Consider the following 17907-nt stretch of genomic DNA (forward strand, 5'->3'; position numbering starts at 1 on the left):
CATTGAATGTCCTGTCTGCAGTCTACGGCCAGCTGGATAAGACTGCCAGAAGTGGTGAGTACAGGGTTAGTAGACCTTAACCACCAACTGTTTAGACATACTGCAGAAGATTTGCTAGTACTGCACGTCTCCTGGAAAGACATGGTTGTGGTGTGAACAATACATTTCTTTTACTCAGTGAAGGGATGTAGGGCAACACCCCTTTGTTGGTAAAGGTGTCAACAGGATGGGTCCTAAGTGATTAGAGACAGGCTAGTGTACTGTTTAGAGACAATGATGCCTCCTTAATGCCTGTGGAACCAAAATGCATCCACTTTGGGTATTTTTCAGCAGGGCACAGTGGAAGGACTCCAGGTAACCTGAGTTTTCCAAAGAGAAAAAGGTAGACTAAAACAGGGTAGACTAAATAAAATTATTACATGGTCTGGAACGTACTCAGTCTGGTCCTCAGGCTACCTCTAACCACCTACGAACCATAACACAAACCCATATAAACACTAGCCAAATTCATGTTTATGCCAGCCATGCTTACTGTAAATTAAGCTAGCTTGGACATCAATCAATCAATCAAATGTTTTTATTAACTTGTTATGGATAGGGGGCAATATTTTCACGTCCGGATAAAAAACGTACCCGATTTAATCTGATTATTACTCCTGCCCAGAAACTAGAATATGCATATAATTATTAGCTTTGGATAGAAAACACTCCAAAGTTTCTAAAACTGTTTGAATGGTGTCTGTGAGTATAACAGAACTCATTTGGCAGGCCAAAACCTGAGAAGATTCCAAACAGGAAGCGCCCTCTCTGACCATTTCTTGGCCTTCTTGATCATCTCTATCCAAAACAGGGGATCTCTGCTGTAACGTGACATTTTCTAACGCTCCCATAGGCTCTCAGAAGGCGCCAGAAGGCGCCAGAACCACACGGGAATGTGTATGCTAATTTTCTTCTTTATTAACCTCTCTGGGCTAGGTGGGACGCTTGCTACTCAACAGCCAATGTAATCCCATGGCGCAATATTCAAATACCTTAGAAATGCTGTTACTTCAATTTTTCAAACATATGACTATTTTACACCATTTTAAAGACAAGACTCTCGTTAATCTAACCACACTGTCCGATTTCAAAAAGGCTTTACAACGAAAGCAAAACATTAGATTATGTCAGCAGAGTACCCAGTCGCGTTTCGTGACAAAGAAAATCAAAATATTCCATTACCGTACTTCGAAGCATGTCAAACGCTGTTTAAAATACATTTTTGTGCTATTTTTCTCGTAAAAAAGCGATAATATTCCGACCGGGAGTCGTTGTTTTCGTTCAAAGAGAGAGAAAGCAAATATGGTGTCGGCTCGTGCACGCGCCTCCAGTCTCATTGTCCTCAGATCGACCACTTACATAATGCACTAATGTTTTTCAGCCAGGGCCTGCAAAGCCACCATTCATCGTTCTGGCGCCTTCTGAGAGCGTTAGAAGGGTGTTTAGGGTGTTTTCTATCCAAATCAAACAATTATATGCATACTCTAGTTACTGGGCAGGATTAGTAACCAGATTCAATCGGGTACGTTTTTTATCCGGCCGTGCAAATACTGCCCCCTTTCCCCAACAGGTTAAATAAATGAACACTGAACAAAAAGAATGACGAAAACAGTCCTGTCAGGCACACAGCTAAACAAGAAACATACGGAACAACTACCCACAAAAACCCATGAAAAAACACCCCTACTAAATACAACCTTCAATTAGAGGCAACGAAAAACAGCTGCCTCCAATTGAAGGTCAAACTAATAAACTAAGCATAGAAATAGAAAAACTAGACACAGACATAGAAATATACTAACATAGAACATTGCCCAACAAACCCCGAAACACATTAAAGAAACACCCCCTGCCACGTCCTGACCAAACTACAATAACAAATAACCCCTTTACTGGTCAGGACGTGACATCTACAATGTAGAAAATAGTAAAAATAAAGAAAAACCTTTGAATGAGTAGGTGTTCTAAAACCTTTGACTGGTAGTGTATGTACGTTTATATTTGTATTTTTTTTTGGAGTGCGTATCTGTCAGTATAAAGGAGGAAATGCTGCTTAGTTGTTGAGCAAAATCAAATCTGTAATGTATTCTGATGAGACAACTGCAGGTCTTGACAGGTGGTCTTGCGGTCAGCAACCATCTTCTGGTAGACAGATCAGGAGAAGCTGCTCAAAGTGTTTTTGTCCTTGTTGGCGTCCTGGTAATACTATTGCATTATCCTCTACGTAGTTTTTGATGAAATTCACCACTCGCTGCAAGTCCTCATGCTTCAGGTGTAACCCGTGCTTGCTTGGGCCAGCTCTCTTTTTGATGGGAAGCTTTAGACCAGGGGTCACCAACCTTTTTGAAACTGAGAGCTACTTCATGGGTACTGAGTCATACGAAGGGCTACCAGTTTGATACGCTCTTCTGAAATAACAAATTTGCTCAGTTTGCCTTTAGTTATACGTTATTAATAATGATTAATGATACTCATCTATGTGAAGACACTGATCACGTTAATAATTTCTCACAATAATTATCAACAATGACAATAAGGTGGGAAACAGATATCAATATTCAGCACTTTAATCTCAGTAATTGTTACATTTTCGGATGATCTTACATCACTACATTTCATAGGAAAAATGTCCCATTTTCACTAGCCACTGACAAACCCTTTTAACAAATCATGAACTATGTTGCACTGTTTGAAAAAGTTATCAATTATGTAATGTTAGAAAAATCAACTTATTTTTAAATAAATCTTGTCACATTTTGAACTAATGACCAAATCTGCTGCATTTTTTAACACACTTTTAAATTGAACACAATTCTTCAATATTTTAATTCAACTTCGCCATGGCACTGCCATGTTGCCACTGACAACATCTGGTATCTGTTTCTTTGTTAGTGGGAAGACTGGCATTGCATGCTGTTCACCGGTGTATTGTAATCTGGTGTGTATCTTGACACTGAAATTGTGAGTGAGTCTTTCAGATGTGCATCAGTGAGGAGTGTTCTGTGTTTGTTCTTGATGAAGTTCATGTCAGAAAACGCTGATTCACAGAGATAGGTTGAACCAAACAGGCTAGCAACCTTCATAGCTGCTGTGCATACTCCACTGTACTTCTCTGTGTCAACAAGGCACCAAAAGTTTGGTGCAGCCTGGTAGGCTTTGAGGTGGAGGTCATTTTGCAATGTTATGATTTCAATCTCCACCTGTCCAGCATCCAAGTTGAACGTTGCACTTAGTTGCTCAGCAAATAATGTTGTGTCCACATTCATGAAAGGATTGGAAATGAACGACACACATGGCTCAAGCTGATGAAGGTCACAAAACCTATTCTCAAACTCTTGCCCAAGTCTGTTTATGACTTCACAGTACTTTTCTGCAACTTTGTCAAATGTCTCAGATGCAGAAGCATTGTCTTTCAGCACCGACTGCACAGAGGGAAAGTACAGCACCTTTTTTTCTGTAAATCCACAGAGAAAATGTTCATCTTGGCTTTAAATGCATTTAAAGCACTTATCAGATCAACAACAGTCTTACCTTTGCCTTGCAGGTTGCAGTTCAAGTCGTTTAGTTTCCCAGTAAAGTCTGTCAAAAATGCAAGGTCAAGTGTCCACTCTGTGTCCTCTAGCAGTGAGACGTCTTCGCCTTTGGACTGCTTGAACTCTTTGATTTCACCCAAAAGTGACAAAAAACGAAGTAAAACTCGTCCTCTGCTGAGCAATCGGATTTCTGTGTGTAGCAGCAGGTCACCATATTCAGCTGACATCTCCTCCAATAGCACCTTGAAAATCCTGTGCTGGTTTGCTTTGGAGCGGATGTTGTTTATGATTTTACAATGGGAGTCATCACGTGCTCAAAGCCGATCACTTTTGCACATAACGCCTGCTGGTGAATGATGCAGTGGTAATGCAGAATTTTGGGAAGTCTGGGTCACTTTTACAGTGAGCGATGAAACCTGTATGTCGGCCGATCATAGCAGGAGCCCCGTCTGTAGTCACCGCTACCAGCTTTTCAATGGTACCTTTTTCTGCACGAAAAACTCCTTCACCGTGTCATAAATGTCAACTCCCCTCGTAGTTGTCTTTAAGGGCAGTAGTGCCAGGAGTTCTTCTCTTGTGGAGAAATCTTCAAACACCATCCGGATAAAAACTAACAGCTGCGCTATACTGCTGCTGTCCACGGACTCGTCACACTAGATGCTAAACCAGCTGCACTTCGCCAGAAACTGCATTCAGCTACCATCTTCGCTGCGCCCGCTAGCTTACTCTCCACGAGCACTGTTTTTTTTCCGAGCGCACAATACTGACCTTTTGTAATGGCTGTCGGGAGAGAGAGTAGACCAAGGCGCAGCGGAGTTAGTGTTCATCATGATTTTAATTTAATAAAGAACACTACACAAAACAAAACAAGAAAACTGACAGCCAAACAGTCCTGTCAGGTGCAAAACACTTAACAGAAACAATTATCCACAAAACCCAAAGGAAAAACATGCTCCTTATGTGTGCCTCCCAATCAGCAACAACGAACTTCAGCTGTGCCTGATTGGGAGCCACACACGGCCCAAAACAAAGAAATACAAAATCATAGAAAAAGGAACATAGAACGCCCACCCAATGTAACACCCTGACCTAACCAAAATAAAGAACAAAAACCCCTCTCTATTGCCAGGGCGTTACAGTACCCCCCCCCCCCAAGGTGCGAACTCCGACCGCAAAACCTGACTCTGAAGGGGAGGGTCCGGGTGGGCCTTCTTACGGCGGTGGCTCAGGTGCGGGACGTGGCCTCTGCTCCACCCTCGGCGTCGCCCTCTTAGGTGGCGCACCTGGCTGCGCCGAAGGTCTGGTGGGCGACCCTGACTGCGTCCGGCTGGCGGGCGCTGATGGCTGCGCCCGGCTGGTGGGCGTCCCTGGCTGCGCCCAGCTGGCGGGCGTCCCTAGCGGCTCTGGCGGCACTGACCCAGGATTCACCAGGCTGAGGAGACATGTAAGAGACCTGGCCCTAGGCGCAGGCACAGGACTCACCGGGCTGGCTGGCGGCTCTGGACAGGCGGGCGGCTCTGGCGGCTCCGGAAGAGGCGGGCGGCTCTGGCGGCTCCGGACAGGCGGGCGGCTCTGACGGTTCCTGACTGGCGGGCGGCTCTGGCGGCTCCGGACTGGCGGGCGGCTCTGGCGGCTCCGGACTGGCGGGCGGCTCTGGCGGCTCCGGACTGGCGGGCGGCTCTGGCGGCTCCGGACTGGCGGGCGGCTCTGGCGGCTCCGGACTGGCGGGCGGCTCTGGCGGCTCCGGACTGGCGGGCGGCTCTGGCGGCTCCGGACTGGCGGGCGGCTCTGGCGGCTCCGGACTGGCGGGCGGCTCTGGCGGCTCCGGACTGGCGGGCAGCTCTGGTGGCTCTGGACTGGCGAGACCCACTGGAGGCCTAGTCCAAGGAGGCGGCACAGGAGAGACCAGGATGGGGAGACCCACTGGAGGCCTGGTCCGTGGAGCAGGCACAGGACTGACCAGGATGGAGAGACCCACTTGAGGCCTGGTCCGTGGAAGCAACACAGGAGAGACCAGGATGGGGAGACCCACTGGAGGCCTGGTCCGTGGAGGAGGCACAGGCTTAACCAGGATGGGGAGACCCACTGGAGGCCTGGTCCGAGGAGGAGGCACAGGATAAACCGGGCTGTGGGGGAGCACTAGAGTTCTGGTACGGACGCTCTTTACCCACACTCCAGGCTGAATGCCCACTTTGGCCCGGCACGGGCAGGGAGCAGGCATTGGGCGTACTGGACCCTCCCAGCGCCCTGGAGACACAGTGCGCAGAGCCGGTGCAGGATGCCCTGGCCCGAAAAGGCGCACTGGAGACCAGACGTGCTGAGCTGCACAACCTGTCCTGGCTCGATGCCTGCCCTCGCATGGCACTTGCGGGGGGCTGGTATGTAGCGCACCGGGCTTTGAACGCGCACTGGGGACACCGTGCGCTCCACAGCATAACACGGTGTCTTACCAGTACCACGCTGCTTCCGGTAAGCACGGGGAGTTGGCTCATGTCTACCGCCTGACTCCGCCAATCTCCCCGTGTGCCTCCCCAAAAAATGTTTTGGGGCTGCCTCTCGTGTCTGCTGCACTCCCTTTCCTCATACCAGCGCCTCTCAGCTCTCGCCACCTCAAGCTCCTACTGCGGGCGGCGATAATCCCCAGCTTGAGCCCATGGTCCTTTACCGTCCAGGATTTCCTCCCAAGTCCACGATTCCAGATAGCTCCTCTCCTGGTTCTTCTCCTTGCGCTGCTCCTTCCTCCGCTGCTTGGTCTTGTTTTGGTGGGTAATTCTGTAACGGCTGTCGGGAGAGAGAGTAGACCAAGGCGCAGCGGAGTTAGTGTTCATCATGATTTTAATTTAATAAAGAACACTACACAAAACAAAACGAGAAAACTGACAGCCAAACAGTCCTGTCAGGTGCAAAACACTTAACAGAAACAATTACCCACAAAACCCAAAGGAAAAACATGCTCCTTATGTGTGACTCCCAATCAGCAACAACGAACTTCAGCTGTGCCTGATTGAGAGCCACACACGGCCCAAAACAAAGAAATACAAAAACATAGAAAAAGGAACATAGAACGCCCACCCAATGTAACACTCTGGCCTAACCAAAATAAAGAACAAAAAGCCCTCTCTATGGCCAGGGCGTTACACCTTTGAACTAGAGTAGGTCAGAGTTCACCTAAACTTATCTAAACTCATGTATAATGAAAATATTTTTAAGATATTGTCATTTTTAAATATATATAAATGCAAGTGTGATTAAAAAGAACAGCAACAGAATACAATTAAATTTCAGACGCAGCGCACTAGTGAGTTGTGCTATTTTTAGACCAGGCCTGCGGGCGACTCATGTGGTCCCTGGGGGAGACCTGGTGCCCGCGGGCACCGTGTTGGTGACCCCTGCATTAGACCATTCTCCTTGAATGACTGGTGGAGGAGAGTCAGGGGTGCTCTACTGATGCTGAAAGACAAATTCCAGATGCAAATATTTTAGCATTATTATACAATATATGTCCGTAATCACGGTCAGACCTACCTGGCTAACTAACAGTAAGCTTTAAGTTGGGGTATTTTGTTTAAACATGTAGGTAGTTAGCTAGCTAAACAATGAACCACGTTCCCAATCCATTGTGATAGCTAGCTCAAGTTAACCAAATAGGTTCAATGTTAGCTCGTTAGCTAGCTAACATTAGGCTATAACGAGCAATGCGAAATGGCATTCTGAGAAAACATCACTAACGTAACACACAATGCACACACGTAATGTTAGCTAGCAAGCCAGCCATCTAACGTCAGCTAACGTTAGCTAGCTAACAGCAAGCTTTAACTTGGGGTCTTTTGTTTAGACATGTAACATTAGCTAGCTAGTTAAACAATGAACCATAATCTCAATCCATAGACTACTAGCAATACAAACCGATTGTCATTGCTGGCTAAAGTTAAGAAAATAGGTTAAATGTTAGCTAGTTAGCTAACTAACATTAGGCTATATCTAGCAATGCGAAATGGCATTCTGAGATAACAATCACTACACACAGTTCATACATGTAATGTTAGCTAGCAAGCCAGCCATCTAACGTAAGCTAGCTAGCTAACAGCAAGCTTTAACTTGCAATGAAAACACATTTCTGACAAAATTAGAAACGTATAATACCTGAAAATGTAGCTAGACTCTTACCCGCATAACGGTGACTAACCCCATTCCGTACAAATTTGTGCAACCGCGGCATTCAATCGAGGCTGCAGTGAAAACGAATGGGACTGTAGCGACTCTGTTGGCATCGAAATTCGGGGCGTGAGCTATGTTTCTATTCAAGTGTTGATTGACATCGTACTGGCCCAATAGTATTCGCGAAAAGTTGAAAAAATGGACTCTTCTGACGCTGTACGTTAAATTGTGACGTGACACAACATAAAGTATGGTTCGCATTATGCAACTCATTCTGTGTCATACAGCCTCTTTCCACCAGGTATAGCGCTTCTCTCACAGATTAAAAACAAGAAAGGGACAGGCTAAGGGGTAAGGGAGATACCTAGTTAATTGTACAACTGAATGCATTCACTTTTTGCGTCATCACTGCAAGCCATCATGACTCTCAAAAACCGCGACAGCCGCTGTTTACTTCTGAAGATAACTTTAGCGCCGCCCTAAAAAACAGATTCAAATTGGACACAAACCGTCAAATAGGTATGTAATGACACATTATATAAACTCTTTATAGTGTTTTGTTTACATTTTAGAGGTGATAAGTTGGACAGATCGAGTGAAAAAAGTAGTTTCCCCACACAACATATCTCCCCCTTTCACTATCACGCAGTAGGTTTCGCTCCCCCCCCCCGCCATTTTTAAAAAGAACCGACAGAGGTCATTGCCTTCTTCAATCATGCAAAGACGGGCAGCATGAAGGCCTCGTCATTGATTTTGCTGGAAATGGAAGAAATTTTGCTTTACGATGGTATTCATATTACAGTTGACCTGAAAGTATTACATTTTTTGGGAGCCAAAATAAGTTAAATTGTACGGAGCAGCGCGATGTTCAAAAGTGCATTAGTTACCGTTACATGGATGAAAGCTTCACGGCAGACTGCAACCCCATTCATTAAATGAGACATTAAATAAGATATCCTGTGTCGTTTTCCTTTTGTTTGCACAGCTTGCTTGGCCCGTTGTGTCAAGTCACTCTGGTTCACACTGACCTTGTGTGTGCAATGCCATAAGAATCATCAGATGTTTCTCCCTCTCTGTCACCGATGCCATGGTTGCCCTTAGTTTGAAGATGTAATCCGGAGACAGGTGTTTTATACAACAGCCTTCTGTGTTCTCTTTCGACTCTCTATGCATTTGCAATCAAACGCCAGAATTCTATTCATCTCCTTATCATACTGTTTCTACCAGACATTCCACTGATTTCAAAACTCTGTCAACTTCTTCTGTAACAATAACACTGTTGATCGCTGTTTCTTCCCCATCACTGTCATCAGAAGACTCTACAATATCTTCTTCAATGAAAATGTGTTTACCTAAATCAGGGATTTCCTCATCGTCTGATTCATTTTCAGAGTCAGAGAGAGTCAGCATGGCACGATTGTCCTCCAGAAAGTAGTCCATCACAACTTTTTCCACTGACATTGGTCGATAGCGCCTGATAAATTCAGGGCAGCAATGTTATTGAGAGCAGTAGCAACATATTTGCAGTTCTCCATGGCTAACGTTATATCTTTCGAAAAAACTGCAGTAGAAAGAATTTTATACGCATAACGAGCACTTCATTTTATAGACACAAGATGCTACAACGCAGACCAATCTGAAACTCATCTCTCGCCATGTCCAGCCCACTCATTATCTCAGCCAGTCATGGCTAGCGGGAAGGTTTCTGGCTTTTTCTTTGGCTAAACCTTGTCTCATACTTGCTGGCCAACAGATTTTCTTGTAGAGTTTTGATTCAATAGAGATTTCAGTATATTTATCTAAAACCTTCAAAACTATTAAATAACACATATGGAATCATGTAGTAACCAAAAAGTGTAAAACAAATCAAAATATATTTTATATTTGAGATTCTTCAAATAGCCACCCTTTGCCTTGATGACAGCGTTGCACACTTTTGGCATTCTCTCAACCAGCTTCACCTGGAATGCTTTTCCAACAGTCTTGAAGGAGTTCTCACATATGCTGAACACTTCTTGGCTTTTTTTCCTTCCCTCTGCAGTCCAACTCATCCAAAACCATCTCAATTGGGTTGAGATTGGGTGATTGTGGAGGTGAGGTCATCTGATGTAGCACTCCATCACTCTTTTTTGGTTACTACATGATTCCATGTGAGTTATTTCATAGTTTTGATGCCTTCACTATTATTCTACAATGTAAAAAATAGTAAAAATAAAGAAAAACACTTGAATAAGTAGGTGTTGTAAGGCTTTTGACCAGTATTGTATATATACAGTTGAAGTCGGATGTTTACATACACGTAGGTTGGAGTCATTAAAACTCGTTTTTCAACCACTCCAGAAATTTCTTGTTAACAAACTATAGTTTTGGCAAGTCGGTTAGGACATCTACTTTGTGCATGACGCAAGTTATTTTTCCAACAATTGTTTACAGACAGATTATTTAACTTATAATTCACTGTATCACAATTCCAGTGGGTCAGAAGTTTACATACACTAATTTGGCTGTGCCTTTAAACAGCTTGGACAATTCCAGAAAATTATGTCAAGGCTTTAGAAGCTTCTGTTAGGCTAATTGACATCATTTGAGTCAATTGGAGGTGTACCTATGGATGTATTTCAAGGCCTAACTTTAAACTCAGTGCCTCTTTGCTTGACATCATGGGAAAATCAAAAGAAATCAGCCAAGACCTCAGGAAAATAATTGTAGACCTCCACAAGTCTGGTTCATCCTTGGGAGCAATTTCCAAATGCCTGAAGGTACCATGGTCATCTGTACAAACAATAGCACGCAAGTATAAACACCATGGGGCCACGCAGTCGTCATACCGCTCAGGAAGGAGACGCGTTCTGTCTCCCAGAGATGAACGTACTTTGGTGCGAAAAGTGCAAATCAATCCCAGCACAACAGCAAAGGACCTTGTGAAGATGCTGGAGGAAACGGGTACAAAAGCATCTATGTCCACAGTAAAATGAGTCCTATATCGACATAACCCGAAAGGCCGCTCAGCAAGGAAGAAGCCACTGCTCCAAAACCGCCATTAAAAAGCCAGACTACGGTTTGCAACTGCACATGGGGACAAAGATCGTACTTTTTGGAGAAATGTCCTCTGGTCTGATGAAACAAAAACAGAACTGTTTGGCCATAATGACCATCAATATGTTTGGAGGAAAAAGGGGGATGTTTGCAAGCCGAAGAACACCCTCCCAACAGTGAAGCACGGGGGTGGCAGCATCATGTTGTGGGGGTGCTTTGCTGCAGGAGGGACTGGTGCACTTCACAAAAAAGATGACAGGAAAATTATGTGGACATATTCAACCAACATCTCAAGACATCAGTCAGGAAGTTATTAAAGCTTGGTCACAAATGGGTCTTCCAAATGGACAATGACCCCAAGCGTACTTCCAAAGTTGTGGCAAAATGGCTTAAGGACAACAAAGTCAAGGTATTGGAGTGACCATCACAAAGCCCTGACCTAAATAGCATAGAACATTTGTGGACAGAACTGAAAATGTGTGTGCGAGCAAGGAGGCCTACAAACCTGACTCAGTTACATCAGCTCTGTCAGGAGGAATGGGCCAAAATTCACCCAACTTATTGTGGGAAGCTTGTGGAAGGATACCCGAAACATTTGACCCAAGTTAAACATTTTAAAGGCAATGCTACCAAATACTAATTGAGTGTATGTAAACTTCTGACCCACTGGGAATGTGATGAAAGAAAGAAATGTCTGAAATAAATCATTCTCTCTACTATTATTCTGACATTTCACATTTTTTAAATAAAGTGGTGATTCTAATTGACAGGGAATTTTTACTAGGATTAAATGTCAGGAATTGTGAAAAATTGAGTTTAAATGTATTTGGTTAAGGTGTACTTAAACTTCCGACTTCAACTGTATATAGATGAAGCATGGATTCTAGATTATTCCATGCCTCTGGTGCACAAGAGGAGTAGGCAGTCTTGTCTAATACTGTGACTGTCCTGGGGACTTTAAGTAGGAACCACCTAGCGGAACGGGTATGGTAACTGCTGGTGGTGAAAGGAGACCAGACTACAGAGGTAAAGAGAGAGTTTACCCAAAAAGGCATATAAAGTGAGGTCCAACCTACCATTTGGTACAAGGTGCAATGGTGGATAATATATTCTTATATACTGTACAATGAGAAATTCAACCTCAAAATACAGGTCTTCTCCCATTTTTTTGAACCATTGCCCCCACCGACAAGGTGTACATTTGTGGCCAAACGTTTTGAGAAGGACACAAATATTAATTTTCCCAAAGTTTGCTGCTTCAGTGTATTTAGATATTTTTGTCAGATGTTACTATGGAATACTGAAGTATAATTACAAGCATTTCATAAGTGTCAAAGGCTTTTATTGACAATTACATAAAGTTGATGCAAAGAGTCAATATTTGCAGTGTTGACCCTTCTTTTTCAAGACCTCTGCAATCCGCCCTGGCATGCTGTCAATTAACTTCTGGGCCACATCCTGACTGATACAAGTGCGTTTTACCAGCTGCTCCAGGAACACCCTCCTCTTGTTCCTCTTATCAGGCATCCATGTAGGGTTGATCTTGTTCCATATCACGAAGGTATTGTATGAGGACACATCAATGATTTTATGGAAGATGACCAGGGGCCAGCGGGCAGTCATCCTCCTGCAGTTGTATGTTCCAATCACGTTGTCCAGGTTGTCCACGCATCCTTTGTTCTAGTTGTAGTCCAAGATGATGGCTGGCTTCCTGTCCTCACGATCACTGATCTCAGGCGTTTTGTGTAGTGTGCTCAGGAGGACCACATTCTTGTTCCTCTTTGGGAGGTAAGAAACTAGAGTGGTGGTGGGGATGAAGGCAAACTTTGATGAGAAGGCCTCTCTCCCCCTTGTTGGGAGGAGTGCAGGGGGAGCTCAGGCTTTTTGCTTTTTTTATCTGTGCCAACCATGGTGTTCTTCCTCTTCAGGAGCTGCTGGCTGAGTTCATAAGAAGTGAAGAAATTGTCACATGTGACATTGTGCCCACTCAGCCCATCTGTCACATCAAGCACAACCTGCATCCCCTGGTTCTTCTCTGGGCCTCCACTGGTTGGCTTCCCTGTGTAGACTTGCATAGCGTAGCTGGATTGTGCATCACAGGCCACCCATATCTTGATGCCATACTTTGCTGGCTTGTTGGGCATATGCTGCCGGAAAGGACAGCGACCTTTTGACAAAAGAGATTACTATCAGTAATTAGTATCAGTGTCACAGAAAACAATCACATAAATCAATATTAAAAATGAACAGTGAAAATCACTTACATTACAGATATAAAAATAAAAATGTATCTCTGAATGGAACCAGTTGCTCATCCACTGTTACTTCAGGCCCAGGGTTGTAGAGGTATGGCAGATGCTCCACCCACTTCTCCCAGACATCTCTTGTCTCTCACACGTCTTGCAGGTCTTGACTGACGGTTATTAAATCATAGCATTCTTGAGAAAGTGTGAAAGACTTTCAGTGGCATCATGGCACGGAAAATCGCCCTTCCACTCTCTGCATCCCAGAGACTACGTGTAGCCTCACCTCGGGACCTATACACACACTCTAAGATTAGCAGCCCTATGTAGGCACGTAGGTCAATCTCATCCATCATTTTCCAGTTGTCTCCATATTTACGGAAACCCTCAAAATTTGTCATCACCAGGATGATTTTTTCGATGGCTGGTGTGATAAATATGTAGAATGCTGAGGCGATGTCCTAGGCATGGGCAACTGCATGTGTTGTGGGTCCTGGGGTCATCCTTATGACATTTTGTGCTGCCATCCTGCCCTGGTTGTCATATGGTGACAAGGACAATGTTATTTTGCTCTCAAAAAATGTCTCTCTTTCAGCTTGGGGGATTTCTTCATTCTCTGAAGATGATGCATCCTGCTCTGGGTTGTATTCTTCCCCATCATCTTCTTCAGATACCTCCTCTTCTAAATGATTGTTCTCTTTTTCCTCCTGGACTTCTGAAAAAATCTGATCTACGACCTGTTGGGCACTGAAACGTGCACTCATGGCTTCAGCAAAGAGAGAACTGGGGGGACTGTCATCTGCAGCACCTTTATAGCCTCTGACTGCATTCCCCATGAGTAAACAATGCTTTCAAGAAATGTTTATTTTGTCTGAAATTTTGTTTATTTTGTCTGTGAACATGAGTCATGTGTGGGCTCATGGAGGGGAGATGCTGCACATGCACAAGAAAATTTTAGTTTTGTCTGAGTTCAATTAGTAGCACACATAATCTCAATTTCTCATTGTGTGTGTGTGTGTGTGTGTGTGTGTGTGTGTGTATCTAAAGCTGCCTGATAAAGCTAGCCAGTTTACAGTAAAGCTAGGCCCCTTCTAGGAGCGGCTCCAGCCGCGGAGCCAAGGCGACCACCACGTAGTTGGTTGAAGTCCCGAACACGTCCCGGATCCAGGATGTCCCGGGCAGGCACGCCCGCTCCTCTGGGCCGTAGCCCTCCCAGTCCACTAGGTACTCCAGTCTGCCTCGGAACCGACGAGCCTCCAACAGATGCCGGACAGTCAAGACCGGGTGACCATCAACAAGTTGAGGGGGCGGAGGGGCATGTGTGGGGGGAGAGAAGGGACTGGGAGACATGGAGGATGGACATACCCTCATAGACCTGGGAAGCTGGAGACAATAGGTGACCGGGTTGATGCAACTCAGGATTTTGAATGGTCCTATGTAGCGTGGAGTGAGATTCCGCGAGTCCAACTTTAAGGGAAGAACCCGAACTGACACTCGAACGGCGACAGTCCAGTGGATGAGTTCTGCTGTGTGTGGTAAGCATACTCTGCCCAGACAAGGAACTTGTTCCAGTTGCTGGCCTGGGTGAAGATGAAACAGCAGAGGAACTCCAAATCCTGGTTTGCTCACTCCGTTTGCATATTCTAGTTTCTGGGCAGTAGTAATAACCAGATTAAATCGGGTACGTTTTTTATCCGGCCGTGCAAATACTGCCCCCTACCCTAGAGAGGTTAAAACCTCTTACATCTAGATGTTCCGCTAGCGGAACACCTGCTCCAATATCCAATGATGGGCGTGGCGCGAAATACAAATTCCTCTAAAATCCGAAAACTTCAATTTTTCAAACATATGACTATTTTACAGCATTTTAAAGACAAGACTCTCGTTAATCTAACCACACTGTCCGATTTCAAAAAGGCTTTACAGCGAAAGCAAAACATTAGATTATGTCAGCAGAGTACCCAGCCAGAAATAATCAGACACCCATTATTCAAGCTAGCATATAATGTCACAAAAACCCAGAAGACAGCTTAATGCAGCACTAACCTTTGATGATCTTCATCAGATGACAACCCTAGGACATTATGTTATACAATACATGCATGTTTTGTTCAATCAAGTTCATATTTATATCAAAAACCAGCTTTTTACATTAGCATGTGACGTTCAGAACTAGCATACCCCCCGCAAACTTCCGGCGAATTTACTAACAATTTACTAAATTACTCACGATAAACGTTCACAAAAAACCTAACAATTATTTTAAGAATTATAGATACAGAACTCCTCTATGCACTCGATATGTCCGATTTTAAAATAGCTTTTCGGTGAAAGCACATTTTACAATATTCTCAGTAGATAGCCCGGCATCACAGGGCTAGCTATTTAGACACCCACCAAGTTTAGCACTCACCAAAATCAGGTTTACTATTAGAAAAGTTTGATTACCTTTGATGTTCTTCATCAGAATGCACTCCCAGGACTTCTACTTCAATAACAAATGTAGGTTTGGTCCAAAATAATCCATAGTTATGTTCCATCAGCGACGTTTTGTTCGTGCGTTCTAGACACTATCCGAATGGTAAATAAGGGTCGCGTGCGTGGCGCATTTCGTGACAAAAGATTTCTAAATATTTCATTACCGTACTTCGAAGCATGTCAACCGCTGTTTAAAGTCAATTTTTATGCCATTTTTCTCGTAAAAAAGCGATAATATTCCGACCGGGAATCTGCAATTAGGTAAACAGCCGAAAGAAAATAAATCACGGGGTCGACACGAGGAAACGAGCGTGAAGCCCTTTGTCCTCTGATAGACCACTTAGCAAAAGTGCTCGTGTGTTTCAGCCAGGGCTTTGAATTACGTCATTCAGCTTTTTCCCGGGCTCTGAGGGCCCATGGAAGCCGTAGGAAGTGTCACGTAACAGCAGAGATCCTTTGTAATGGATACAGAGAATCAAGAAGGGAAAGAAATGTTCAGACAGGGTACTTCCTGAACAGAATCTTCTCATGTTTTGGCCTGCCAAATGAGTTCTGTTATACTCACAGACACCATTCAAACAGTTTTAGAAACTTTTGAGTGTTTTCTATCCAAAGCTAATAATTATATGCATATTCTAGTTTCTGGGCAGGAGTAATAATCAGATTAAATCGGGTACGTTTTTTATCCAGACGTGAAAATACTGCCCCCTATCCATAACAGGTTAAAGAACAGAGCCCACCTAGCCTGGCGAGCGTTCAACCTCTTGGCTTCTTGAATAGAGACCAAGTTTTTATGGTCCGTCCAGATCATGAAAGGATGAGGTGCCCCCTCCATCCAGTGTCTCCACCCCTCAAGGGCCCACTTAACTGCCAAAAGCTCCCGGTTGCCTGCATCGTAGTTGCTTTCTGCTGGCGAGAACCGCTTGGAGAGAAAGGCACATGGGTGCAGTTTCTTGTCCCCCTCGTTCCGCTGTGAAAGGACCGCCCCTGCTCCGGTGGCCATGGTGTTCACCTCTACCACGAAGGGACGGGTAGGATCAGGATGGACAAGGATGGTCCGGAGGTGAAATGTCCCTTGAGCTCCCTGAATGCCTTGTCAGCCTCAGGGGCCCATCCAAAACGGTTCTGGGATTTGCGCAGACCTCCATCCTTCTTTCCAACGAAGAAGCCTGCACCAGCTGTGGATGTAGAGGAGCGAATGAAACCTGCCTCCAGTGACTCGCCTCTTACCGAAGGCCTTCTGGAGGTCGAAGTCCTCAGGAGGGAGAGCGGAAAAGTCTTGGTCTTCAATGGATGCATGGGAACATGGCGAGGCTCTTGGTGGGGGGTCTTAGGCAGTTATTCTGGCAGTTCTTACCCCAGTTTAGTAGGTGTCCCATGTACAAGTAGAATAGTCGGTTATGTAGCACTAGCCAGGGCTACCCTAGGATAAGGGGGTTCTCGGAGAAATTATCAAAAGAAAACTAAGAGTCTCTGAGTGGTTCACCCCAACCTGTCGTAGAATGGGCTTGGTCTGATATTCCACCTGGCCGGAGCCGATGGGGCGTCCATCGAGGGCTTGAATCTGTAGAGGGATGGGACATTTCACACAGGGGATTTGTAATTCTCTGGCAAAGTCTTGGTAAATAAAATTATCCGCGGCCCCGGAGTCCATGAAGGCTTGAATGTGGTGATGACTGTTGTCACGATTAAACATTGCGGGTAGTGAAAGACGGTGACTGGGTAGCTGGGAGGTAACTACACAGCTCGTCAGGGTGTCCCCTTGTCCTGGTGAGCCCTGAAGTTTCCCAGTCAGCTCTGGGCATGTAGCACGGAGATGGCCGAGAACTCCGCAGCAGAGGCAGCAGCCGTTGCGCATGCACCTGTCACGCACCTGTGGGCTCAGACGTGTGCGTCCCAGCTGCCAGGCTCCTCAATGCTATGTTCAGGAGGCTTGGGGTGCTCAGGAAACTGGGATACTGGGGTGGTGTCAAAAAGGCCCTGTCTCCTGCGTTTCTGATCCTGATTGCCAGCGTTATCAGGGACTCAAGGTCCTCTCCCAGTTCATGAGTGGCCAGTTCATCCTTGATGGAGTTGATGGAAAGTGATTACCAGTGCCTCAGTATTCCACTCACTCTCGGCGGTGAGAGTGCCGAACTCAATAGCGAAGTCAGCCACTGGTCTAGCCCCTTTGCAGAGGTTGAACAGTCGGCTTGTCGCTTCTCGTCCGCCGACTGGGTGGTTGAAGACTCATCGCAGCTCGGCAGTGAAGGCTAATATGGAGCTGCAGGATGGTGACTGCTGTTCCCACTCCACCGTTGCCCACACCAGGGCCTTGCCCGAGAGTAGAGATATGACGTAGGCGCTTATGGCCCAATCGGTGTGGAACAAGGTGGACTGTAGCGCAAACACCAGAGAGCACTGAGTGATGAACCCCTTGC

The sequence above is a fragment of the Salmo trutta genome, chromosome 7, assembly GCF_901001165.1.
Source record: "Salmo trutta chromosome 7, fSalTru1.1, whole genome shotgun sequence".
In the NCBI taxonomy this organism is placed as follows: Eukaryota; Metazoa; Chordata; class Actinopteri; order Salmoniformes; family Salmonidae; genus Salmo; species Salmo trutta.